Below are 27,958 nucleotides of genomic sequence, written 5' to 3'. Positions count from 1 at the left end.
AAGCATCACCAAGTGCAGTGCTATGTTATTAAATTGTAATTGAACCACAATGAGTCAACAGAGGCTCGAACATTGTCCATTTTAGTTTAGTGAAAATAAACACACACTCATCTATTAGTTGTTAAGCTCAAGAGACTGTAAATTCTGAATTCTATCCCCCAAAGTGAGAAACGAACAGTCAGTTATTGTTATAAGCAAATATGGACCAATCTTAAATATGCCCATAAATGTGAATCGTAGAATTAAGGAATGAAGTGACTGATGAACAAAGAATGAAAAAATTTCACTTTGAAAAATGATAAATATCTAATATATGTTTATACATGTAATTTCAATTTATGAACTTAGCACGCCAATAACTTCCGAAGGAATATTACGTAAGTGTCATACCAAAAATCACGAATATCTCATGATGACATGAGGATCGAGGTAATCCTTCGGCATTCCCTCTCTCCTCATGGGAGGCGGTGTGATATTCGCTATTTTTGGCTTCATTAAAACAGCAAATAGTTAACCCTTTCAGCCAGAAGGCGAATACTTGTTTATAAAGAACGATTAATGTATAATAAGGCGTCGCATAGCGACGGTGGAATTTCCTAAATAATGTAATTCGTCGTCTTTGAGCGGCAATATAAAGTGAGAAGAATACGGATCGATAAGCGATCGTTCACTATTTTGTTCGCTGGAGAACAAATGAAGCCTTGAGCGCTAAACACTTGCACTGTTGTTCTTTAGTAAGACGGACGTAGATTTGTGGCGGTCTGTTCTAATTTTTACTAAATGTATAAAAACGTGTTCCGTCTAAGTTTGAGTGAAGTGTAAAACGAAGAACTGTTATAACTTATCGTGACGACGCACGGGCGACTAAAGAGGACAATGACTATATAAACGAGCGCTCAATGTACACGAAACGGACATAAAAATGTACCGTCATTGTTGTATTAAGTATAAGGTACGATATATGTTTTAGTTATGATAAACATTCGTTCTGAAAATATTGAATCATTTAGCAGTGCTTATTCCTATCATCTCCTCAGTATTATTTTCATTTTAATTATGCATTTTGCTAAGATTACAAACACCGAGGTCAGCAGTCCAATACGCGTGTTACAATAAAAAAGAAGTTTTATTGTCTTCTTGCATCAGCTTTAATATTGAATTCCCTTTTTGTGTGATATTACAGTTCTTATTGCGCCCTTAAGAACTTACTGATCCCTTAGGAAACTGTTTTGTCATAACAATAACATCACAGCCGTGTGTGATCGTATCTGCGATCATGAAGTAATTAGAAAGACGATAATAGAATTTCTTAATCAGTAGCACGCTAGCTGTGACTGTCTCACGCCACGCGAAAGTGCAAGTAAAGACTATTCACATTTCATAATGCAATATATTGTGACAATGGTCAATCCATGATTCTTACGCCAATTGTGATAGATAAAACAGTAAACGACATCTCAGATTCCAACTTTCCCATTGAATAACAACATCACGTTTATTTTATGACATCACAGTCTAGATACCACTCTGACAGGTGACACGTATGTAAGCAGCCTGTCCGATCACCTGCATCCATTCATGTACACTGTACATTCCGACGGACTTGGGCAATTCCAGCAGATCAATGCAACACCCCACATGTCCAGATTGCTGCAGAGTGGCTCCAGGAACAACATTCTGAGTTTAAACGCTTCCGCTGGCCACCAAACTCCCCAAACATGAACATTGTTTGGCATAACCGGGAATGCCTTGCAACGTGCTGTTCAGAAGAGATCTCCAACCCCTCGTACACTTACTGATTTATGGATGGCCCTGCAGGATTCATGGTGTCAGTTCCCTCCAGCACTACGTCAGACATTGGTCGAGTCCACGCCACGTCGTGTTGTGGCACTTCTGCATGCTCTCGGGGGCCCTACACGATGTTGGGCAGGTGTACTAGTTTCTTTGGCTCTTCAGTGTATATGCCAGTGGAAAAACCGAAGAAGTCAGTGCAATACTAACGGATATGTTTAGTTTTATCAGGGCAATAGGTATGAACGCCTTGTCTCATCACCACTAGTAGTCTCAGATTATATGTAAGCTGTACACTTGTTCACTGCCTCAGAACCAGCTTAGTATACGACAGCACGTCGAAAAAAGTAAAATTATTGAGGTGCAGAAGGCTATTTGCCATAAACTACTGACTGTTCAAATCAGGACAGCTGCAACGAGATTTTTCTCTCCCAGAAACATTTAAACCAGTGACTTAAACCCTGGGATGGTTCTCACACACTACGAATGGAGGCAGAGGAAGGGAAGAAGAAGATGGAGGATGCACTATTACTGATTATAGTACAGGTTGGGAATAAGGAATTTGAAAGAACGTCAGCTTTAATGAATCTGATATTCTTAAAAATTTCGGATCCAACCAAATATTTGCCGAAAAACATAGAAACACATGCTGAAATACTACATTTGACTAATTTAATAGGCAAAACAACATCCCAGACGAACGACTATAAGACTCAAACAGTAGTAAATACAAGAATATTATTAGACAGTGTTAACTGCAGCACATAGTGCGGTTGAAGGCGTTGACAATCAGCACAGGACTGCACATGACCTCTGGAGTACGTATGCTGTGATGATCTTGGCGAAATTACATAATATCTATGACTACTCACAGCTTCAGCTGCCTCAGGGAATACAGCTTACATACAAAATTGTATCAATCATTTCAGAGCTTCGAGAGAGACACATTAGTGAGAAATTAGGGAGACAGTTGTTCATGAACTCCACAAACCTGTGTGCAAAACATTCCCACATAGACGTTCACACTATGAGATTTTGATGATTTATGCAGGCCAATCTCACAGATATAAAACAATATTCATATACAAATAAAGGTATCAAATATATTTTAATCGTCATGAATATGTATCCAAATTTGCGTGTGTCCTGCCTGTGGAAGCAAAAACTGGGAAGGAAGTTATACAGGAGTTTGAACAATTGCTTCAAACAGGTACAAACTGGTTTAGGTTAGATTAGAATAGATTTACTTTCATTCCAATTGATCCATAGTGAGGAGGTACTCCAGGATGTAGAACATGACCAATATTTACAACTGAAACAAATAAGCTAATGTACCTTCTACAGGTTCCAAGTGGAATGATCGTCATTTTTTTGATGAACACGATATGAAAGAATCATTTTACAATCACTAATGCACTGAATTTAAAATAAAAAAGTTTTTTATTTGTAAGGTAATAATCATGTAATAGAAATACTATAATATGTATTTAAATGAACTCATTACTGCACTGAAATGGTGCAGAAGTTATATTGTACTTATACACACACACACACACACACACACACACACACACACACACAAATCAGTTGGTTCTACTGAGAAATTCACCAATGGAGTAGAAGGAGTTGCCCACCAATAAATCCTTTAGGCTTCTCTTAAACTGAATTTCATTGGTTGTTAAGCCTTTTATGGCTGCTGGCAAGCTATTGAAAATGTGTGTTCCTGAATAATGCACACCTTTTTGTACAAGAGTAAGTGATTTTAAATCTTTGTGAAGATTATTCTTATTTCTAGTATTGATTCCATGAATTGAACTGTTGGTTAGAAAAAGTGATATATTTTTAATGATAAATTTCATTAAGGAATAAATATATTGGGAAGCTGTATCCCTAGTTCCCTAAACAGGATTCTGCAGGATGTTCTTGAGTTCACACCACATATAACTCGTACTGCACGTTTTTGTGCCCAGAAACTTTAGCTGCGCTTGCTGAATTACCCCAAAAAATAATCACATATGACATTATGGAATGAAAGTAGGCATAGTATGCCAACTTTTTCATTTTTATATCCCCTATGTCTGACGCAATTTGCATTGCAAATAGAGCTTTGTTAAGACACTTCAGCAGTTCTGTGGTGGGCTCCTCCCAGTTGAATTTATTATCAAGCTGTAATCCCAAGAATTTAACACTGTCCACTTCTATCTGCTTGTCATTGTATGTTAGACATATACTCGTGGGACACCCCTTGCAAGTTCTGAACTGCACTTAGTGTGTTTTTTCAAAATTTAGTTTCAAAGAATTGGCTAGGAACCAGTGATTAATGTCCACAAATATTTTATTAGCTGACTTTTCGAAGACTACACTTGATTTGCTATTTATTGCCATGTTTGTATCATCGGCAAACAAGACGAACTTGGCATCTGGCAATGTTAGTGATGAAAGGTCATTGAGATACACAAGAAGAAGTAAGAGCCCTAAAATGGAACCTTGTGGGACCCCACATGTAATTAGTTCCCAGATGGATGATGCCTGATAGCTTAATACATGTCTGTTTCCTAATAACACCCTTTGAACCATTTTGCAGCATTTCCTGTTACACTATAATATTCTAATTTACTTAAAAGGATATTGTGATTTACACAGTCAAATGCCCTTGACAGATCACAAAATATACCAGTTTCCTGCAATTTTTTGTCTAATGAATTAAGCACATTTTCGCTGTAAGTGTAGATAGCCTTCTCAATATCAGAACCCTTTAGAAATTCAAAATGCAACTTTGACGGTATGTTATTTGAGATAAGATGGTTATAAAGCCGATTGCACATTACTTTTTCTAAAATTTATGAGAAAGCTGGCAAAAGTGAAATTATACGGAAATTTGATGCTGTTTCTTTATCTCCCTTCTTAAACAGTGGCGTAACTTCAGCATATTTCAACTGTTCAGGAAATATTCCACTGATAAACGACCGGTTACACAGATAGCTTAATATGTTACTTAACTCAGAATCGCATTTTTTAATTAACTTTGTTGGTATTTCATCATACCCACTAGATGTTTTTGATTTTAAAGATTTTATGGTGGACATTATTTCTGCTGGGGTTGTTAGGGTCAAATTCATATTATGGAAGTTACTTGAAATGTCTGGTCTGAGGTATTCCATAGCAGCATCTACAGATCCTGACAACCTCATCTTTTCAGTAACAGTTATAAAATGTTTGTTAAAAAGTTCTGCAACATTACACACATCTGTCACCAATGTATCATTTACTCATAATACTATTTGTCCCTCTTCATATCTGGTTCTACCAGTCTCCTCCTTCACTATATCCCATATTGTCTTTATTTTGTTATCTGATATGACTATTTTTTCCTTGTAATACATTTCCTTTGATGTCCATATTACAGTCTTTAATATTTTCCAGTTTTTCTTGTAATGTGCTGTAGCATCAACATCAGAACTGTTTCGGATTGACAGATATAGTTTTCTTTTTGTTTTACAAGATACCCCTATTCCTTGAGTAATCCATGGCTTCTTTGTAGACTTTGCTCTAACCTTGGTTAGCTTTGGGGGAAAAAAGTGTTCAAATAAGGTAAGCACTTTATTAGCAAATGTGTTATACTTTTCATTCATGCCATGAGCACTGTAAACATCAGTCAGGTGAATGTCTCTGAGAAGTGTCCTAAAATAATCAATTTTTGGCTTATTGATTACCCTCTTGAGCTCAGATATAACAGATTGCATATCCTGTTCAGTATTAACATTTAACAGAAGGAACTGCATGTCATGGTCTGAGAGGCCATTCACTATTGGTTTTGTAACATAATTTTATTCATTGTACTTTATAGAAGATACAATCAATGGCTGTTTTTGAGCAATTGGCTACCCTAGCGGGGAACTTTGCAGTGAGAATTAAGTTGAATGATAGTGTTACTAACTCAAATAGGTTCTTATTGGGAGAGTCTTTAAGGAAATCTACATTGAAATCACCAGCAACCACTATTTCTTTGTTTTTGTTTGTTAAATGGGCCAGTACAGCGTCAAGGCAGTTTATGAGTAGATTAAGTTACCTGCAGGTGCTCGATATACACTTAATATTATGAATGATTTTTTGTGAAATTCTACTTCTGTTGTACATGCTTCCATATGCTGTTCTAGGCAAAATTTATGAATGTCTCTGTTCTTAAATTTATTATAGCTCCTGATGAATGTGGCAACTCCTCCTTTCTCCATTTCTGCTCTACAAAGGTGAGATGCTAACCTAAACCCTGTAACACTTAAAAGTTCTATACCAGTGGTCACATGATGTTCAGAGAGGCAGATTATGTGAGCTGGGTTTGAGGACTCTAATTCATCTATGCAGATAATTAATGAATTAATTTTATTTCTCAGTCCTCGAATATTGTGATGCAATAAAGATACCTGACATTTCACTTTGACTGAGTTAAAGTTGAGTAGAGCTGAAATATATGCTGACTGTTGAAAATTCTTAGCCAATAGCTATTTATGCCGTGTAATAAGCCAGAATTATGTTTTTCTTTCTCAAACTGAAGGTTTGTTTCAGTCCTAACCTCTCTTAAAATTTGGTTTCTTTCTGTTCTACCTACCCTAAAAGAGGGTCTTTTCTGAATCCTATAATCACTGGTATTTTATCACTCATGACAGTGCCTCCCCCCTTTAACTTTCCTGCTATTTTCCCAGCCAGTTTACGCTACCCTTTCCTGTTGAGGTGAAGCCCATGGCTAGTATAATCCCACCTATTGAGAGAATCAACAGGAACCACACCAATGTGTGACCCTGCACCCAATATAAGCAGCCATTCCAACTTGAAATTAACTCTCTTGACAGGAGAGTTCAAATGAGGTCAGTCATGGCGCCCAAGAACAGACACAAACTCAACACTAGTATGCTTCAATGCTGATGCAATCTTTGCCAGGTCACACTCTATACTGTACCCAGGATCTCTGTCAGTACTTTTACCTGTCCTACTCACTATAACCACGGTGTCTTCCTTAGTGAAATCTTTGCAAAGTGATCCTAAATCCTCTGTCACCTGCTCCAGACCAGCACTAGGTTTAAAAAAATTGGTTACCTGGTATTCTGATACTAGTTCATCCTGCAGAAGTTGGCCAACACCTCTTCCATGGGCTTCCTACCTCTGTTTACCCTTCTCCCTCCTTAACCTATCAAGAACTCCCCTGGCCTTGTCTAACTCATCCTGAAGGGCGGCAATTTTCCCCTCCTGTTCTAGTATCTTCCTATCTCTACTACATATCTTACAAAACCACTGATGAATCTCATTTACTTCCCCTATTCTCACGCTACTACAGTCACCCACACGGAAAAAACTACAGCACCTGTCACACCAAAACCCCGACCTAACAATTTTACGGCAAGTCAAGCTCTTTTCACTCATGATAAACGTAATAGTTTATTAAGAATAAGTCAGTTAAATAACAGATAAACACGAAAATATGGTTACACAAATTTGACCTATACACAATTGTATGTAAACAAAAGCAACAGTGCAGAGTTTCTGAAACAACAACTTAAACTTTACGCTACTTTCCGGAGATATGAGTTAAATAATGAAGAGGTACGCTACAGTTAAATTTCTGGAGAGCGCAAAGAACAACTAAACGAAATTATATAGATTTGCTGCGGCAAAATGTAAACAGAAAATACGACTGTACTATCTTTTCGGGTTTCTGCTATATTACGTAAATAAAAGTGAAACCTTTAATGGTACGCTTAAAAGACACACTAATACACCTATTTACCACGTAATCAGTACTAAACTATATGTTTTTATAATCTAAAATGACTTATCTTTACGAGAACACCAAAACTCGCGCTAGTCGCCTGGCTGCAGGGCTGGTGTCCTGGCAAGCTGCAAACTGACCAAGGAGGCTAATTTTACAATAGGTATTCACCACTACTCGACCTTCTCTCGCGTGGAAGTGAGTATTGTGGAACATTTGGAAAGGATGATAAAAACCGTATGTTGATGATATCATACGACTTGCTAGACATTCTCTCACAAGTAATTGCACACTGTAACCTGACTGTAGACAGCGCAATAAAATGAGATTAATTGATATGTGTGTTAATGAGCTTTTAAATACAGTACACAAACATAGTAAGATTAATGCAAGCAGAAAATCAATGTAGATAATTTGGTGCATATTTCAAAACACAAAACTACTTATGAGAAGTCTTACTTACCGAACTGGTCAACAGAGATATTTACAGTTTCCAAAGAAACACATAAATTCGAAAACGTATATCCTAATGGATAGTGAAGATGAAGAAACGCCTGGAAAGTTTTTACAGAGAGGATTTACAGAGAGCTCTGAACTTGACATATTTCTTGTAGAGAGTGTTATAAGATGTTGAAGTAGCAAGACCTTAGTTAAGTGGCTCAGCTTCTCATCAAAACACAACAGTTGTATGAATGTTCATGATGTGACATATAAACAGGACACACAAACCTCAAACCATGCATTAGTATGACGTAGGTGTTAGGCAATGCATCAACAGAGTTGACAGTATTAATCTTGATAAGCTGCCATTGGGATTACGTATCCTTCGATACAACTACCTCCCACTGACTGTTCAGACATTGGACCATCTTGAGTTGAACACTGTGAACCAAGATCGGAATCTAGTCGATTTTCGCAGTAATAACACCATTATGTAGAAGAAGTTGAACTTCATAACACATGAGAAGTACATCTTCCTAAAATCGATAGGACTGCGTCACTTGATATACACTCCTGGAAATTGAAATAAGAACACCGTGAATTCATTGTCCCAGGAAGGGGAAACTTTATTGACACATTCCTGGGGTCAGATACATCACATGAACACACTGACAGAACCACAGGCACATAGACACAGGCAACAGAGCATGCACAATGTCGGCACTAGTACAGTGTATATCCACCTTTCGCAGCAATGCAGGCTGCTATTCTCCCATGGAGACGATCGTAGAGATGCTGGATGTAGTCCTGTGGAACGGCTTGCCATGCCATTTCCACCTGGCGCCTCAGTTGGACCAGCGTTCGTGCTGGACGTGCAGACCGCGTGAGACGACGCTTCATCCAGTCCCAAACATGCTCAATGGGGGACAGATCCGGAGATCTTGCTGGCCAGGGTAGTTGACTTACACCTTCTAGAGCACGTTGGGTGGCACGGGATACATGCGGACGTGCATTGTCCTGTTGGAACAGCAAGTTCCCTTGCCGGTCTAGGAATGGTAGAACGATGGGTTCGATGACGGTTTGGATGTACCGTGCACTATTCAGTGTCCCCTCGACGATCACCAGTGGTGTACGGCCAGTGTAGGAGATTGCTCCCCACACCATGATGCCGGGTGTTGGCCCTGTGTGCCTCGGTCGTATGCATACCTAATTGTGGCGCTCACCTGCACGGCGCCAAACACGCATACGACCATCATTGGCACCAAGGCAGAAGCGACTCTCATCGCTGAAGACGACACGTCTCCATTCGTCCCTCCATTCACGCCTGTCGCGACACCACTGGAGGCGGGCTGCACGATGTTGGGGCGTGAGCGGAAGACGGCCTAACGCTGTGCGGGACCGTAGCCCAGCTTCATGGAGACGGTTGCGAATGGTCCTCGCCAATACCCCAGGAGCAACAGTGTCCCTAATTTGCTGGGAAGTGGCGGTGCGGTCCCCTACGGCACTGCGTAGGATCCTACGGTCTTGGCGTGCATCCGTGCGTCGCTGCGGTCCGGTCCCAGGTCGACGGGCACGTGCACCTTCCGCCGACCACTGGCGACAACATCGATGTACTGTGGAGACCTCACGCCCCACGTGTTGAGCAATTCGGCGGTACGTCCACCCGGCCTCCCGCATGCCCACTATACGCCCTCGCTCAAATTCCGTCAACTGCACATACGGTTCACGTCCACGCTGTCGCGGCATGCTACCAGTGTTAAAGACTGCGATGGAGCTCCGTATGCCACGGCAAACTGGCTGACATTGACGGCGGCGGTGCACAAATGCTGCGCAGCTAGCGCCATTCGACGGCCAACACCGCGGTTCCTGGTGTGCCCGCTGTGCCGTGCGTGTGATCATTGCTTGTACAGCCCTCTCGCAGTGTCCGGAGCAAGTATGGTGGGTCTGACACACCGGTGTCAATGTGTTCTTTTTTCCAGTTCCAGGAGTGTAAAAACAATAGTTCCATATGATGATAAGATCATTCCTCAGCAATATTTCTCTCACAAACGTTTTACTTCATTTATGTTTAATAATAATGACGAGATAAGAATTCCCACTCAACATAAAGATGATCTAACACTCCTAACCAAGAGCTTCTTGTATAAGGGAACAAAACTTGTATGGTAACCAAGAAGGATGTAAACTCTCCAGCATCATCACAACTTACACATAACGCATTTGTTTTTCGTTTCAAGAAATAAGATATGAACTTAATGACATTGATGTTGACTGCACAAGAAACGCTGGAATCACAGAAACCCTCAAAACAGACATCTTCGCATTGGGTTCAGATCTGAATGTTTTACAAAATGCAGGATGGTAGCCACTTTAGTGCTGTGTAGGCTCAAAATGTTTATCAAGGTTCTTTGAAGATAATAGGTGCGTCATTATGAATGCAAAACAGGAGCTAATTCTGATTAGAAGTGCTACAGATAATAACTCGTTTATTCAAGGAGTGACACAAGATGTGGGTAAAACTGTGTTGGTTAAATTGGTGTGGGAAGTGTATCAGATGAACGTCTGAAACTTTTACATGTGTTGAATGCTGATATTCAGCTCCTATTAACTTTCTGTTCAGGGGAACTTTATTAATATCCAGTTCTACTAATGGGATTTGGACAAGCATGGGTGATGAAGACATCAGTTCAACTAGAAACACCTGTATTTATTTATGATTCTGGCTCTGAAACCAGACAGGAAGGGGAATCTAAAAAAAAAAAGGATTCGAGTGCATCTTATTACTGTGAACTAACGAATGCAAAATGTTCCTAAATTCTTAGTTTTTTTCATATGATGCCTTGCAGATTGACTGGGATAAAAACGTGTGTGACTTATTGTATGACATGTATGTGAGAATTATCCTTCTTACTATGAGACTGATTATGGATTCAGATACACACTCAGTCTGTAGATGTTTGAAGAATTAGCACAATTAGTAGTGATATATTGTTCAGAGTAATATGAGGCAGTGAAAACTGGAACTGTAGATGCATATATTGAATTTTAATCATCAAAAACTTCCCTCATATTACTTGCATATCTATCTATGTGGCCTAATGGTGATTTTGTGTGTGTGTGTGTGTGTGTGTGTGTGTGTGTGTGTGTGTGTGTGTGTGTGTGTGTGCAGGCTGCAGGCATACTATAAGTGCTCTTGATGATGTAACCATGTTTTTCAAGATGAATGATTCACAGGAAGGCAAATGTAAGTATACATATTTATATCTATAGGTGTGTATGTGTATTTGTATAAATAATGGTTTTGTGTTTGCAGAAAATGCTTGTAAGATTCTGTCTTTTTTTGTGTGTCAAGTGAATACTCCTTGTAGATAGAATAGCAGCGTGTTAGATGAAATTATTCCACCCCAAACATTGATCTCCTCATTCCAAATGTCTTGTGGAGAGTTGGATATGTAAGTAGTGTTACTTCTTCTTCTTTTGCAGATAATCCATGTTCTTGTTATTCCTTTTTTTAGATTAACCTTACGACAGTATAACAAACGTTATGGATGCTGAATTTAAAAAAAACCTCAGAATTCAGGAATAATATGCCAAATGATAATGATGTGTGATTAAGATCACCTGTAGGCTGGCTACAGCAATGCTGATGAACTTCAATGTAAGTATTAGAAACTATTGTTGATGGATGCAAATCTCCATTGTGTGTTTTACACATACAGGATACTTATCAATGTCGTTTTTTCACCTGCTACAGATATACTGGATCATTCTGGAGGCAGACTTATGCCTGTAACAACAACATAACAACCAAACCAAGTATGACTCAAACGTCCCCTTAGAACAATTATACAAGACTGTGCTTAAACTGTCACACAATATTTTTAGCGCAACGCAATCTGACTTTCAATAATCCCTACAAAAGAATGGCCCTGACTAACATTAACCTATACCTTTCACAAATCACTTACTTCACAAAAATCTTCGTTACTCGAACTACTGCAATATAGTGAGCGCCACTACTGCCAGCTAAATAAAAGATTCTAACTACTGAAGGCACTAACTACTGATAGGCGTAGTTAGCAAATGAAAGATTTTGATAGAGAACAAATGATGTATTTACCTTAACAGTATTGAAAAATCATAATATACATAGCTGTTCATGACATCCAGTCTTACAAATTTCAAAACTCCGCCATTTCTCTCCCCACATCCACCACTGCTGGCGGCTCACCTCCAACCGGGCAACGCTACGCGCTGTTCACATCCAGCTGCCCAACACTACAATGGCAGACAACAATGCAAACTAGCCACAGACTGCACACAGCACAGCCAGTGATTTTCATACAGAGCGCTACGTGGCGTTACCAATAAGAAAACCTAAACAGCCTACTTACATGACATGTTCATCACCTCTGCCCAGTCCGTCATCAGTGATGGAGTCATTTCGCACAGTTCCATCAACTATGATGCACTCGTCACTGCAGTGTGGTTCGTCAATAATGGTGCTTTCCACCCAGCCCAGTCCATTGCACCATGGATGATACCAGCATCGACAATAATCTGTACCTAGCAACAGCACCCACACAGCCTGTTCTGTTATGGATCACCAAGTAAATCATGCAGCCCCATTGAAATAGTCTCAGGTTGCCAGCACTTTTAGCGATAGGTTCTTGCTAGCTTGCACTGAAAACACTAATGCAGGTTACGAAGATCCTGCTACTTTCCTCAATGGCTCTCAGGCCGTTTTGGAAAGGCTGGTCACGAAAATCGTCAACGACCCACAGAATCCCACCATTAGGTGCAAGGCGGTTCTGTACTTTAGCTGATGCTACTCCCTAAGAAAGGTAGTATCCTGAGCAGAAGAGCGTTGTCAATCTTTGGGGGAGGGGGTAATGGCGTGACATCATGTGGAGCGTCAATGGCAGAGTGGTTCAGAGCTTTTAAGAAAGTGTCATACTGGATAATTTTTCCAAAATGCAGGGAAGAGCATCTAATAAGGCACTCAGCTTTGTACTCCATCTTGATGTGCACTTGCATATTTTTGACCCAGTGAAGAGGAGGGGAGGGAGGTGGTCCAGTTGCTAAAGTGCATGTATTAATGTCCAAAATACAGCCGAAGGGGGTGAATGTTGCTTTGCATGATCTCTCACGGCTTGTGATAGAAACCACCAAAAAAATGAAGTGCATACCAAGACATACCAGATATCTGATATCTACTCTCTGCAGGCATTAATAAATTCAGTGGCATTTCACTTCACATCAAACTCCAGTACGTATGAAAAATTTGAGAGGCAGAATCCAGCTTATTCAGTTCATGTTTACAGCATGGATGTAGATAAAGGCAAGCCAGATGATGATGAAGAGCACACTGCGCAAAAAAAGAGTGTGTATTGACCTCTTTACTTTTCCAGAGTAGCAGGTAAGCATCCCAGACGTGTAGATTTGTTGCTGTTTGCCAAGGATGCGAAACACTACTATGTCTGAATGATAGGCATATTGCACCCACTTTCCATCCAGCTGAGTACAAAAAATGTTCACAATATTTATTCGATAGATGCTTAAACTATTTCACTAACTGCAAGTATCTGGAAAGTCATCTGATTGATTGCTTGAGCCAGGAACTAGTAAATGTGGAAACGCCTACCGAGGACAAAAAGATCTTAAAGCTTAAAAGTGCCCACCACCAGGATCACTGCTTTATCATCATATTCACTGACTTTGAGTGTTTACTAGCTCCTGTGGCACACTGTGAAGGTGATCGTACTGCCTCTCATACCACCTCCACAGAATGACATGTACCGTATTCCACAGCGTATCAACTTGTTTGGTTGTATAGTTCTAATCTCAGTCAATTAGTACTATAAATAATGGATAATGATGCAAGATGGTTGCTCTGTGAGCTCGAAAAACTTGCGTGGCATTTTGATGCTATTTATAGCGAAAACATTTCCATGAGCAAATCGCAGGAGAATGATGCCTTGTTTGAGCAGGTAGTTGACTATCTTATATGTGGGCTGCCATTGAACAGAAAAGCAGAAACCAGTCATCTAATGGAAAAATTCTGCAGTGCACCTCACAACACATGCGACTTGAAATATCATTGCCATGACACATATCTGCCGTCTTCCATAATTTGTCGAGGTATGATGCTCACTTTCTTGTTGAGCACTTGGGTGATTTTGGCTTGAAAGATAACAAGGGCAGCGTCATAAATGGCAGTGTAGAAAACTACATTTCATTTTCCAAGCGAGCCACGCCAAGATTAATGCTCTACTTCCTGGATTCGTTACATTTTATGCATGCGCCTCTTCAAAAACTACCAAGACAGTGTGTCTTGAGGATATGGACATCACCAGAGCTGCATATCCCAGTGATGGAAAGGTTCAGCTTGTGACAATGAAGGAGGTCTTCCCTTACAAATACCTCGATTTGAAGGCGAGACTCAACGAAACTGCATTGCCCAATATAAAGGAATTTACCATTAAACTCACAGGCACTGCCAGAACGGATGTGGAGTATTAGTACATGGTGAATGTTTGGCAGCATTTCAACATCTCTGGTTTAGAAGAATACGCGAAATTGTACGTGAACACTGACATAATCTTGCTCGCAAACATGTCTGAGAAATCCTGGAGTGTATGCATGGACACATGAATGCTGAATCCTGCCTTCTATTGTACTACACCAGGGCTTTTGTTGGACACAATGTTAAAAAGGACATATGTCGACTTGAAACTGTTGACTGATGTTGACATGTTGGTCTTTTTACAATTTGCCAGCGTGTACACAAATACCTCAAGACGAATAACATGTGAATGAGCGATGAAGAGTACAGGCCATCTGATAATTTGAGTTAAATCTTTTACTGGGATATAAACAGCGTCTATGGGCATGCTACCCAAGACTCTCTGACATTTGGAGCTTTCTGATGGCTGTCCATGAAGGAGATCATCAGATTGGAGGGAAAGAACCAACATGTTACCACGAAATCTGGTAAATGATATGTCTTCGAGACAGACCTGGCCTATCTTACTCATTTGCGTAATGCACACAGCGACTTGCTACTGTGTCCAGAGTACCTAGACTTGTGAAATGGTTCAATCTACAAGCTGGCAACAATGCTTTGGAATAAGAAGAGGCACATTATGTACTGTATGAATCCAGTAGTGTCTCAGTTTGGGGATGACATTTATTGGAATCATTCGTAGCATCTCCTTCAAGCAGCATCCGTGGTTGAAGGAGTACATTGATGTAAATACCGAAAAGAGACTTCTCGTGATATCTGGTTTTGAAAAGGATTTTTATAAATACATAATTCTACAAGATTTTACATTGTTAGGCCAAATTTTAAGTGGGCCATCGTCTTCACTGAAGGACTAGTCACTGTAGAGATGACTAAGATTTCAGTGAAGTTCATAAAATCTGTATTCTCGACCTCTCCAAACTCCATATGTACCGATTGTACTAGAAGTTGCTGAGCCAAACTTCACTAATCTAAAGTGACTTTATATAGATACAGACAGTTTCATCTACTGGGTGAAAGGACGTTACCCATTTGAAATAATTAGGTACAATCCTGACACATTTGACATATCTGGATATGTACCTGATACTCCTTATTGCATAACACCTCAGAACAAGTAGGTCATTGGTTTGATGAAAGACAAGATGAATGGTTCATGGATTGTGGAGTTTGTAGGGCTCATATCTAAAATGTATGCATACCATACTGTGCTACCCAATGACAGGCTGAGGGTGGGCACTGTATAGCCTCAAAGGCTCTCTTGAGTGAAGACTACAGGAAGTGCCCATTTAAGGACATGGCCAGTGCTGCACATGTGGTTCACTGAGTAGTCTTTCAATTGTGATGACATGTGGTACATACCACACTGCAGCTGAAAGTCAGCCTGTTGCACCTTGACAACAAACAGTTCATCTATGCTGAAAAATCAAGAGTTCATCTGTGCAGATGGCAACAGGACCTTCCCTTTCTCATACTTGAGTCATTGAGCATGTGGATATGCAGCAGTTGTGTGTGCAAGTGTATTCGGAGAGTTGAATGAACTGTTTGTCTTAGGTGTGAATGTTTGAATGATTGCACGCCATGTGTGCAGATATGTTGTTGCACATTGCGTGTGTGTGTGTGTTTGTGTGTGTGTGTGTGTGTGTGTGTGTGTGTGTGTGTGTGTGGTTTTTCTTCACTTGCTGCTTCTAGTCCAACCTGTTACCCATGAATTGTTAATATTGTATGTAGAGTGTAAACTGTATATAGAGAAAAGAACTGAATTGTATAATGATTTGGTGGGAAACTTGGAATATATTCTTTATTACTTTTAGTGTAAATAAATTGTATCTCCATACCTAATAGTATTAGTTTAACAAAAATGTAGAAAGTTATCTTTAATGTACAAAACATTATTGTTACAAAAAAGATGCTATTTCACTGTTGTATAAATTTATATAAAACGTCTTTGAAAAGAATAAAAAACATAATACTGAAAATAGTTATTATATGTATATACGTCTAGATAAGTAATTTTTTAAAGTACAGAAAAAATTACTCTTCATAAAAAATTTGTATTTGTAATAAACCATTAGTTATTTAGTTACATCATTGTTATTGTCTGCAAAAGAATTGATAACTACAGATTATTAGGCTCATGTAATTGCTCAAAAGAAAGAGCTTGAATTTATTATTATGTACTACAAGTGTTGAAACTCTGAGACTTAGACTTAATGCCAGGCAGCTTATTACTTACACTGTGCAGTTCCATCTACATCACAGACAATTTTTTCTACATGAAGGGACACATCTACACTTCAGGCAGATACACACACACATAAAATGTTGTGAGGTGACATGCAACATGGATACAGCATTACTATGATATTGGTGCACTGTACAACTGCATAAAGTGTTCAATTTTTGGACTGCTACATCTGCATTTTTGGCATAACCTGCCAATTTTACAAGCAATTTGCTAGATTAATTATGATCCTCTCACTAGAGAGCACAGATCTAGAATGGAGAACAAACTGCTTGGAAGCAATGCAGCCCTGAGGCGATTATCTGGGAGCAATCAGTCATCGATATTTCACAACTGCCTGAGTGCAAATGGGAGAGTGAGGACGCAGGGGAGGTCAGTGACCTTGAATGTAATAAGCACAGCTGCTCAGCAGCACCAGAAATGCTGACACCAGAAGGTTCTGAGATTGGCATTTCCTGGAACATTGACGCCATAAAGTGCAGACATCAGCGCAATTCCTGGAATGCCAACTCCAAAAAGTGTTGACATCAGTGATTTTTGAACCAGAACTTACCCTGCCCTACTACTGTGGTGTGCTGTTGCCTTCCTAAGATCTTTGAAGTCATATACTCCTCTGGTTACCTACACTTCAACATACATTCTGAATAACTGTGCAACTCGACATTTTTCACATTAGCAGGTATTGCCAGAAATGAAAGGAGTAATAAATGACACACAAAAACCATAGGGCTGGCCTGGGATTGATACCGAAATTTTTAGATGTGTAGTCCAGCTCTTTTCTTCTGAGCCACCTACATAAATTCGCAAATTAATAATTTACTATAAGAAATTGCAAGTGTTCTAACATGAAGACCTATACTTAATGTCAGGCAGCTAATTACTTACAATGTGTAGTTATATTTGTATTGCATGCAATTTTTTCTACATGTTTACACATCAGAGAGATTGACATCCACATAAAATGTCATGAGGTGACATGTGATAAGCATGCAACATTGGTATAACATTGGTGGAACGTATATATGCACAAAGTGTTCAATCTTTGGACTGCTGAATTTGCATTTTTGGCCTAACCTGTCAATTTTAGAAACAACTGGCCAGATTAATTATGGTCCTCTCACCAGAGAGCACAGACCTAGAATGGAGAATAAATTATCTGAGAGCAACGCGGCTCCTAGGCAACTGACTGGGAGAAAGAAGTCATCAATATTTTGCAAGCGGCTGAGTGCAAATGGGGGTTGAGGACACAGGAGAGGTCAGTGACCTTTGTGTAACAAGCACAATTGTGTGCAAAACCAGAAATGATGACACCAAGATGTGCTGACATAGCCAGCTCCTGGATCACTCATACTGAAAAGTGCTGACAACAGCGCAATTCCTGGAATGCCAACTTCGAAAAGTGTTGACATCAGCGATTTTTGAACAAGAGCTCACCTGCCCTACCACTGTGCATGCTGTTGCCTACCTCTACCCCTTGAATTGATGTAGCCTGCCAGCTATAAGGATATCTATACTTCAATGTGCACTCTGAATAACTGTGCAGCTTGACATTTTTCACACTAATAGATATGGCAAGAAATGGAAGAAGAAAGATCATAGGATTGACCAGGAACTGAACACAAAGTTTTTAAATCTATATTCCAGCACTTTACCTCTGAGCCATTTATATAACCTCCCAATTTAATTAAGAGCATTTGCAGTGAAAAATTTTGTTTCTGGGTACTTTACATTCAGTGAGCTTTAGGTAGGCCTGCATCACTTAAATCGTTGTCCCTGGACAAAAACTTGGAGAACCCCAGACATCTTCGCCCAATTTGATTATTTTTCTGAACACACCTGACGATAGCCGTTCTAGGCGCTACAGTCTGGAACCGCGCGACCGCTAAGGTCGCAGGTACGAATCCTGCCGCGGGCATGGATGTGTGTGATGTCCTTAGGTTAGTTAGGTTTAAGTAGTTCTAAGGTCTAGGCGACCGATGACCACAGATGTTAAGTCTCATAGTGCTCAGAGCCATTTTTGAACACCTGACGATAATTTGGTCAATACAAATAAAACCAAGATGAATTAAAAAATCTTAACAAATATAAATGATACAAACTTACATAAATAGGGGCACTGAAGTTATGAGATATGTTTGCAGCACAGACATGTGGAGTGGAATGGACATGTGTGCAATTGATTTACCTGTCGAAAACTGTTTGGTGGGCAGGACGGCGTTCAGTGCATGCAATTGTCGATTGTTGGCAGCATCTCATTGTTCGGAATAAAGTATGGAAAATATATGTGTAGGAGACTGTCTAAGCATATGTCTGAATGGCTTTTTAATATAAAACGAACGAAACTATCTACATACCAGTCCTCATTTAATGAATATTCACTTATATTTTAAAGTCTATTTCTTTCCAATCAATCGAATTCCTTGAGAGAAAAAGACCGCATGGGTTTATCATTGATTGCCATATAACCCCACCTCCACAATGTCCTCAAAACTATGACATGCATGGGGCAACTGGACATACAGCAGCTCTATGTTTAGGTCATGTTTTGCTGTGTGTGAAATGTGGTGAACATATCTAAATCGTTCCTAAACCTGGAGGACAATCCCAACAGAGTGGCAACCATGGGTGGGGGTGAGTAAGTGGGAGGAATTCGGGGGGGAGGGAACACTCGGTATTTCGCTCCCCACTCCATAGACCACAAGGGGAAGGGGTGAGATATGATTCTGCCTGCCCCTCCTAAATCCACTTCGAGTTGCACTTCGTCTACAGGCAGAGCCAGGGATAAAAATTAAGTTGTATCATAGCCAATATGGGATTAGTATTTTGGTGGACAGCTGTTTTTGGTTATAATGGAATCAAACTGTTGTATTCTTGAAGCTACCGCTGTCTGTTAGTTAGTATTAAACGTTATGTCTCCATCTACATTCTGTCTTTTTTCCGTGAAGGAATGGAAGAACTTGTAAACCGAAATGGTCTGTGTCTCATCAACGAAATACTGAAAATTATGGCTCACATCAGACGCTGAATACCAAATAGAAAATTCTCCATTTTACAGAACTATCGCAAATTCAATGATATATGTGGCTGGCCAAGGGCAGCTTGCTCTTTGTGTACCATAAAAACGAAAAAATAGAATTAATTTCAATTTTAAAAGAAAAATTGATAATTTCAAAAAGAAAAAGGAAAATTAAACTTCTATGGAATTACAGGTCTTGTGCATAACTTTAAACTTATAATTTGATTTGGGATCTGGCTTCAGCTTTTGTAACATAAAAAAAACGAAACCCCACAAGAAGGGTGAATAGAAAGAACAGTGTTAATTTCATTGTTTTTTTCTATTTATTGGTCTTTCGGCTGAATAGGATATATCAAAATTTGTTTTGTATCCAGGAGAATCAGAAACAAAATTTATCTAGTCCGAAAAAGTTATGTTCGATATAAAAACTAAAAACATTACATGAATTGCTGTTTTTCATGTCATTGAACAAAAAAATTGTTACATCTCTGATTATTTTATTGTAACCTTAAAACGATGAACTTGGTTGGTTTGTTGACACATTAAGTCACTGACATCATGTTTCTGCAAGTTTACCCCCAGAAGTAACGAAGAGCCTTCAAACAACTTCTTGACTAAAACGTGACTACTCTTATGTTGAAATAAAGGTGTTAAAACGACCATATTTTTTCAATAAAACATTAACATAACATTCGCCTTCTAAATAACGAATTTTACAGACGTACAATCTAAATTACTGCTTATGTTCTCCATATACTTTAATCACAGCATAGTCTCCTAGGTTGATAATAGTGGCAAATGTTTCTTCATTTCCATCAAATTTTTGGTTTCCCTCTGAAAAAACACTGACAATTACTGTTTCTATTCACCCCACAAATTATGAAAATGCAACCCTGCATTTTTAATTAGCCAAAAGGTAAGTCTGATTAAAGTGTACTTTCAAACTGAATTTTCAGTTAATGAAATGGAAATGCAGATTTGCTTACCATGTTGCCAACTTAGACCGATAAAACAGAATTTAGACTGATATTTAGAGAAAAAGTTCAAATTTCTGTAATTTAATACCACATCTGATGCTGGTAATAGCAAAACCTCAACTAACAGTGTCCCCAACACTGAATTAAATACAGGGCTATTACAAATTATTGAAGCGATTTCATAAATTCACTGTAGCTCCACTCATTAACATATGGTCACGACACACTGCAGATACGTAGAAAAACTCATAAAGTTTTGTTCGGCTGAAGCCGCACTTCAGGTATCTGCCGACAGAGCGCTCGAGAGCGCAGTGAGACAAAATGGCGACAGGAGCCGAGAAAGCGTATGTCGTGCTTGAAATGCACTCACATCAGTCAGTCATAACAGTGCAACGACACTTCAGGACGAAGTTCAACAAAGATCCACCAACTGCTAACTCCATTCGGCGATGGTATGCGCAGTTTAAAGCTTCTGGATGCCTCTGTAATGGAAATCAACTGGTCGGCCTGCAGTGAGCGAAGAAACGGTTGAACGCGTGCGGGCAAGTTTCACGCGTAGCCCGCGGAAGTCGACGAATAAAGCAAGCAGGGAGCTAAACGTACCACAGCCGACGGTTTGGAAAATCTTACGGAAAAGGCTAAAGCAGAAGCCTTACCGTTTACAATTGCTACAAGCCCTGACACCCGATGACAAAGTCAAACGCTTTGAATTTTCGGCGCGGTTGCTACGGCTCATGGAAGAGGATGCGTTCAGTGCGAAACTTGTTTTCAGTGATGAAGCAACATTTTTTCTTAATGAAGAAGTGAACAGACACAATGTGCGAATCTGGGCGGTAGAGAATCCTCACGCATTCGTGCAGCAAATTCGCAATTCACCAAAAGTTAACGTGTTTTGTGCAATCTCACGGTTTAAAGTTTACGGCCCCTTTTTCTTCTGCAAAAAAAAACGTTACAGGACATGTGTTTCTGGACATGCTGGAAAATTGGCTCATGTCACAACTGGAGACCGACAGCGCCGACTTCATCTTTCAACAGGATGGTGCTCCACCGCACTTCCATCATGATGTTCGGCATTTCTTAAACAGGAGATTGGAAACCCGATGGATCGGTCGTGGTGGAGATCATGATCAGCAATTCATGTCACGGCCTCCACGCTCTCCCGACTTAACCCCATGCGATTTCTTTCTGTGGGGTTATGTGAAAGATTCAGTGTTCAAACCTCCTCTACCAAGAAACGTGCCAGAACTGCGAGCTCGCATCAACGATGCTTTCGAACTCATTCTTGGGGACATGATGTGCCGAGTGTGGGAGGAACTTGATTATCGGCTTGATGTCTGCCGAATCACTAAAGGGGCACATATCGAACATTTGTGAATGCCTAAAAAAACTTTTTGAGTTTTTGTATGTGTGCAAAGCATTGTGAAAATATCTCAAATAATAAAGTTGTTGTAGAGCTGTGAAATCGCTTCAATCATTTGTAATAACCCTGTAATTTGCTTGTTAGAATGGTTCACTAACAACCTAGACAAGCAACTCTTTGAATCATATTCTTGTTTGTCTTCTGATATGAAAACACAGAACTTTTTTTTGGAAGTTTGATTCCTATTCACCCCATTATCTCTACTCACCCTATTTTACAGTACATTGTCTCAACCATGAGACACTCAAAGTAAAAGAACTATTTCTGGGCTTACATCATCCTCCAGAGTTCAGACTACAAACCCTACCAACGTATACATCCTTCTAAAATTATAGCTATAAACTGAGTTTCTATTCATACATTGTTTATGTCTGGATGGAATAATGGTGTGAAGCAAGTTCCTCTTCAAGACCAGACAAAGGACAGTTAAATCCACTAAATTCATCAGTATTCGCACCATTTTTATATTAAATTGATATGCAAATTAATTAAATTGTATAGTTGATTGATTTATGGCCTTGATCCATTGTTCTGTTAAGTGATTTATGACCTCTTTAGAGTTGATTTATGACCACCTGGGAATAATCCGTCCTTCTGAGAAACGTCTGCACAATCCCTCTCACCCTTCTACTCCTGCAACCTTCTATAAAATACCCAATTCCTCCCCATTGAAGATACAAATGCACCTTTGATACCAATTAGACATCAAATTAATTATATACATGAATTAACTGATCAATTTACTATCCCCACACACTGATGATGTCATAGATTTTCTCTAGCCAGCATGTGTTCCATTCCCCACCACACCTATGGGAAATCCCTTCACTGCCTCTCCCCACCCCTTCCATACTGATCCCCCTTCCTCATCCCAAGATAAAACGGCGGGAAATTCAAATTTTAGTGGGAAAATAGAGCAATTTGGCTACCTCCACTAACCTAACTCCCTGTCCCACTCCTGCGACATCACCTACCATGCAACTTCCTTTCACTCCTCTCGCCACTGGGAGTGGTGGGGAAAAATGCTCAGTGAGTGTTGGACATCTAGGCTCACATGAGGGGAGACTAATATATCGTCAACACATTGCATTAAACAATTTAAGGAATTGGAATACTGTTTAAACAATTTTTAATGAAGTGTCTTTGGCGATAGTGTCCATATTTTCTGAACTGTAGACCACTTTTGCAGGGTTTAATGGCTCTGAGCACTATGGGACTTAACATCTGCGGTCATCAGTCCCCTAGAACTTAGAACTACTTAAACCTAACTAACCTAAGGACTATATATGACGGTAGTATCTGTTCCCGGAAGAACAGTTACCGTGGATGACCATGCAGCTTTGCTAGAAATGAAATGATAATTAAATAGACACCCTAGCTGCAAGCAGGCGTTGATACACTTCATTGGGGACATGTTTAAAATGTGAGCCCCGACCGGGACTCGAACCCGGGATCTCCTGCTTACATAGCAGACGCTCTATCCATCTGAGCCACCGCGGGCACAGAGGATAGTGCGTCTGCAGGGACTTATCCCTTGCACGCTCCCCGTCATATATAGTTAAAAATATGGGTTCCCGGCCTTTGACCTTCTTGTGCGAACGCACGCGCTATGCCCGAACTCGTACGGGACTTGGTAGTTTAATCTGCCACGAGTAACGAGTATGATGGGCAAACATCTATTAGGCGCACTACGAATGTAGTGTTGTGGACATGTTGAGAATGTGGCTCTCACGGGGAGCGTGCAAGGGATAAGTCCCTGCAGACGCACTATCCTCTGTGCCCGCGGTGGCTCAGATGGATAGAGCGTCTGCCATGTAAGTAGGAGATCCCGGGTTCGAGTCCCGGTCGGGGCACACATTTTAAACATGTCCCCAATGAAGTGTATCAACGCCTGCTTGCAGCTAGGGTGTCTATTTAATTATCATTTCATTTCTAGCAAAGCTGCATGGTCATCCACGGTAACTGTTCTTTCGGGAACAGATACTACCGTCATATATAGTTAAAAATATGGGTTCCCAGGCTTTGACCTTCTTGTGCGAACGCACAGACTAGGCCCGAACTCGTACGGGACTTGGTAGATTAATCTGCCACGAGTAATGAGTATGATGGGCAAACATCTATTAGGCGCACTACGAATGTAGTGTTGTGGACATGTTGGGAATGTGGATCTCACGGGGAGCGTACAAGGGATAAGTCCCTGCAGACGCACTATCCTCTGTGACCGCGGTGGCTCAGATGGATAGAGCGTCTGCCATGTAAGCAGGAGCTCCCGGTTTCGAGTCCCGGTCGGGGCACAAATTTTCAACATGTCCCCAATGAAGTGTATCAACGCCTGCTTGCAGCTAGGGTGTCTATTTAATTATCATTTCATTTAACCTAAGGACATCACAAACATCCATGCTTGAGGCAGGACTCGAACCTGCAACCTTAGCGGTCACGCGGTGCAGGGTTTAACTGACAGTGGAATATGACTACTGTATATTTCTCGATCTGTACAAAATAGTTTTCCGCTGAAATTATTGTAATTTGTCTGTCTGTAGAAAGTGGTGGACAGTGCTCCCAAACCAGTAGCAACAATTTGGAGGGGAAATGCAGTAAGAACCAATCAGAATGCTCCATTCACAGGAAGTTGCATGATGTCAGACAGTCACATGTCATCCTTTGTAGGGGCATAGGAGTCTCCACAGACTGGTTCGAACAAGACAGGGGCAGAACAAGGTAGTTACAGAAATTTCTGTGACGTCAGAGAGTCATGTGATGTCTTCTTTGTTCGAGTGTTCAGAAACAAGCCCAGTCAGACGAGCCGCCTCTGGTTCAGACAGGTAGGATGCTGTCCCCAATCTGTCACTGTGGCTTTGGAGTACCTCCATACCAGCAGCTGTAGGACATCGAAAATTCATCGAAAATTCCAGCCATTCTTCTCGTCTGTAGGACAGTGCTTCTAATTCTAGTAGAATCTTTTAGATATCTGTATTTTTTACGCACTCTGTTGTGGGTCTGTATATATGTCATGATCTTTAGATGTGTAATTGCTCTGATTTTCCCACCTGTGGTTAGGCACCATTGTACTTCAGAAAGTGAAGAAAATAAAAAAATAAATGTCTTAACGTCCCTGACTTTAGCAGCAAATATAAACTAATCCACTCAGAGTTTCTGAAAAGTGATGAATATCACACCAGCTGCTGGACTCAGAATCGTTTGCTCTCTAACAATAAGCCTACCTTCAAACAAGCAGGTAAAACTCGAAAAGTGGCAAGCCCTCTATATAGCGTTATAGAGATATTTATTTATTATTTCGAGTTGTAGGTGAAGAGTTTGATTTTCAATCTGCCTACTACTAGCTTCGAGTGACACTGTGAATTTTTTGCCTGCAGGATAAAACGACTTGTGTGACATCATCAATTACGAGTTGTATTGTGATTTTAGAAATAAATAAACTGTTTGAAATTCATCGCTGCGAATAGTTTAAATAAATAAAATCCCGCATTGCCTCGGCCTGTGCAAATTGTTTACATAAACAATATCCTCAGAAATTGTTTGAACAGTATTCTAATGCCTGAAATTGTTAATGCAATGTGATGGTCGATGTATTAGCCTACTCTCATGCGAGCCTAGCCGTCCAGCAGTCCAACTCTGACTGAGCGTCTATTCATGCCTCTTCCAGTGGTGAAGGCGGTGGGTTTGGGGTAGGTGACGTCACAGGTGTGGGGAGTTAGCGGAGGAAGCCAAGTTTCCCTATTTTCCCGCTAGAATTTGAATTTCCCGCTATTCTGGGTGGGATGAAGGGGCAGGGGAGCGGAGCACAGAGCAGGGGTTTTGCAGAATGGTGGGGGATAGGGACACATGCCAGCTGGTAAATCCTATGATGTCGTCAGGGGGTGGGGGGCATTAATCGATCAATTAAGTAATTTGCATAATTAATTTGATGTCTATTCGATTTCTATAGAAAGACTATCAGTGTGGGGAAAGGGAAGCACATAGGGGAGAGGGGTTGGATATTTTAAAAAGTGGTGTTAGGAAAGGCAGTGGGGTGGAGAATTTCTAAGAACGATAAGTTATGTCCAGGGGTTCATAGATCAACCCTCAGGGTGTGACACACTTAGCAAAACAATAGGTTAAGGTCATAAATCAATCATGAGGCACAATTTAATTAATTTACATATCAATATCATATCAAAATAGTACCAGTATTGTCATTACCCTACGACTTGCACATTGTCTTGGTAACTGTGAAAGACATCTGAAATATAATTCCAGACTCGAAGAAAAGCAAAAAACATGTACAAAGATGTTGTGCTACCATCTGGTGTCGACAAGATGAATCAAAATCCGGAAGTTCAATGGCTGATATCAGTGTGTCCGCTCTGAAAAGCTGTTAAGTGTAAAATCTTTGAAACATTTAAGAGAAAACTATGTCCTGATCCTGAATACAGTGCAAAGAGCTCAATCAGAGATAAAAAATAGTTAGTTCTATTGGACTGTAAAAAGTGGTTTGAGATATTTTTTATATGACAGTTGCTATTAAAGTGTTTGGACTACGCAGAGATCTGTCCAGATCTGGGCATTATCTAAATTTTAAAGCAGCTGGAATGAAACGTTGTGTAGACTTTCTAAAAGCAGCTCTAGCGAATCTTTGGAGTGCAGAAGGGTTTAATATGTGTTTACAGAAAGACAAGGATTCAAAGAACCTAAATCTGAAAGACCCAAATGTCTCATGGCCAAGAAAAATACCAGCGAGGTTGAAACACATAGAAACATCATCTGATCCTGAAGATTTGTTTCGTGCAAAATGATTTAAGAAAGGTGTGTTTGAAATACTTGATACATTTCTGAGTGAGACTGATAGAAGTTTCAACCAAGAGGACCCAAAGCGACCAACCAATCTTATATAGATATTTCTTTAGTCCTCCTAAACCGAGCAGAGTTTAAGCTTTTCAGCCTTCTTGAATGGCTTGAAATACTGCGAACCATAACAACAGGTGTAACATCATGTAATGCAGCCTCTATTGGAAGTTAACCCATGCCTGAACGTGGTAGGGTGAAAGAACTTTTTTAGGAAGTTATTTGATCGACCATTCTGATTATAACAGTTACACTATCGTCAGCATACTCTTCGAGGTCATTCAACACGTTATGACGACTTTAAACTTGCCTCAGCGCAACAATGACACAGGCGAGACTTGCGCATGTACTTCTCCTTTCATGTTCGTCAAGAGAGAGGAGGAAAAATTAATGTTATGTAAATCACGAAACAAAAATTATTTGCGAAATGAAGAAAGGAAACCTACGTTCAAGCAAATTTTTTGAAGTCTAAAAAATAAATAAAAGACATGCCTTTTTCTTCTTCTCACTGTGCCGCATCCTCCATCTCTGTCGGTATTCTTCCTCATCGTCTCATATTCCTCTTCTCTCCGTCGCTTCTTGGACACCCATTAGCCACCCTTTTCGTGGTGCTCTTCATCGTCTCTTTTCAGGATGTTGCCATGAAAGTGCTCTCTTAAGCCGTCTGTCTTCTTCCATGCTTTTGACATGCCCATGCCATGTCTTTCTTCTGTTCTATCCATAATATTATTTTTTTGTTTGTTGTGGTCTTCAGTCCTCAGACTGGTTTGAAGCAGCTCTCCATGCTACTCTATCCTGTGCGAGCTTCTTCATCCCCCAGTAACTACTGCAACCTACATCCTTCTGAATCTGCTTAGTGTATTCATCCCTCGGTCTCCATATACGATTTTTACCCTCCATGCTGCCCTCCAATACTAAATTGGTGATCCCTTGATGCCTCAG

General features: G+C 40.2%; 2 non-coding genes across 2 annotated transcripts; one reads left to right on the top strand and one right to left on the bottom strand.

The window, feature by feature from the left end:
• Nucleotides 1-23,600: 23,600 nt before the first annotated feature.
• Nucleotides 23,601-23,675, bottom strand: Trnat-ugu. Its single transcript has one exon. It is a non-coding gene; the product is annotated as a tRNA-Thr (tRNA).
• A 277-nt stretch (nt 23,676-23,952) lies between these two features.
• Trnat-ugu lies at nt 23,953-24,027 on the top strand. The gene has a single exon. It is a non-coding gene; the product is annotated as a tRNA-Thr (tRNA).
• The last annotated feature ends 3,931 nt before the right edge of the window (nt 24,028-27,958 follow it).

The sequence above is a fragment of the Schistocerca americana genome, chromosome 8, assembly GCF_021461395.2.
Source record: "Schistocerca americana isolate TAMUIC-IGC-003095 chromosome 8, iqSchAmer2.1, whole genome shotgun sequence".
Lineage (NCBI taxonomy): Eukaryota > Metazoa > Arthropoda > Insecta > Orthoptera > Acrididae > Schistocerca > Schistocerca americana.
The sequence above is the reverse complement of the archived record's forward strand: the minus strand, read 5'-3'. Positions and strand labels throughout refer to the sequence as shown.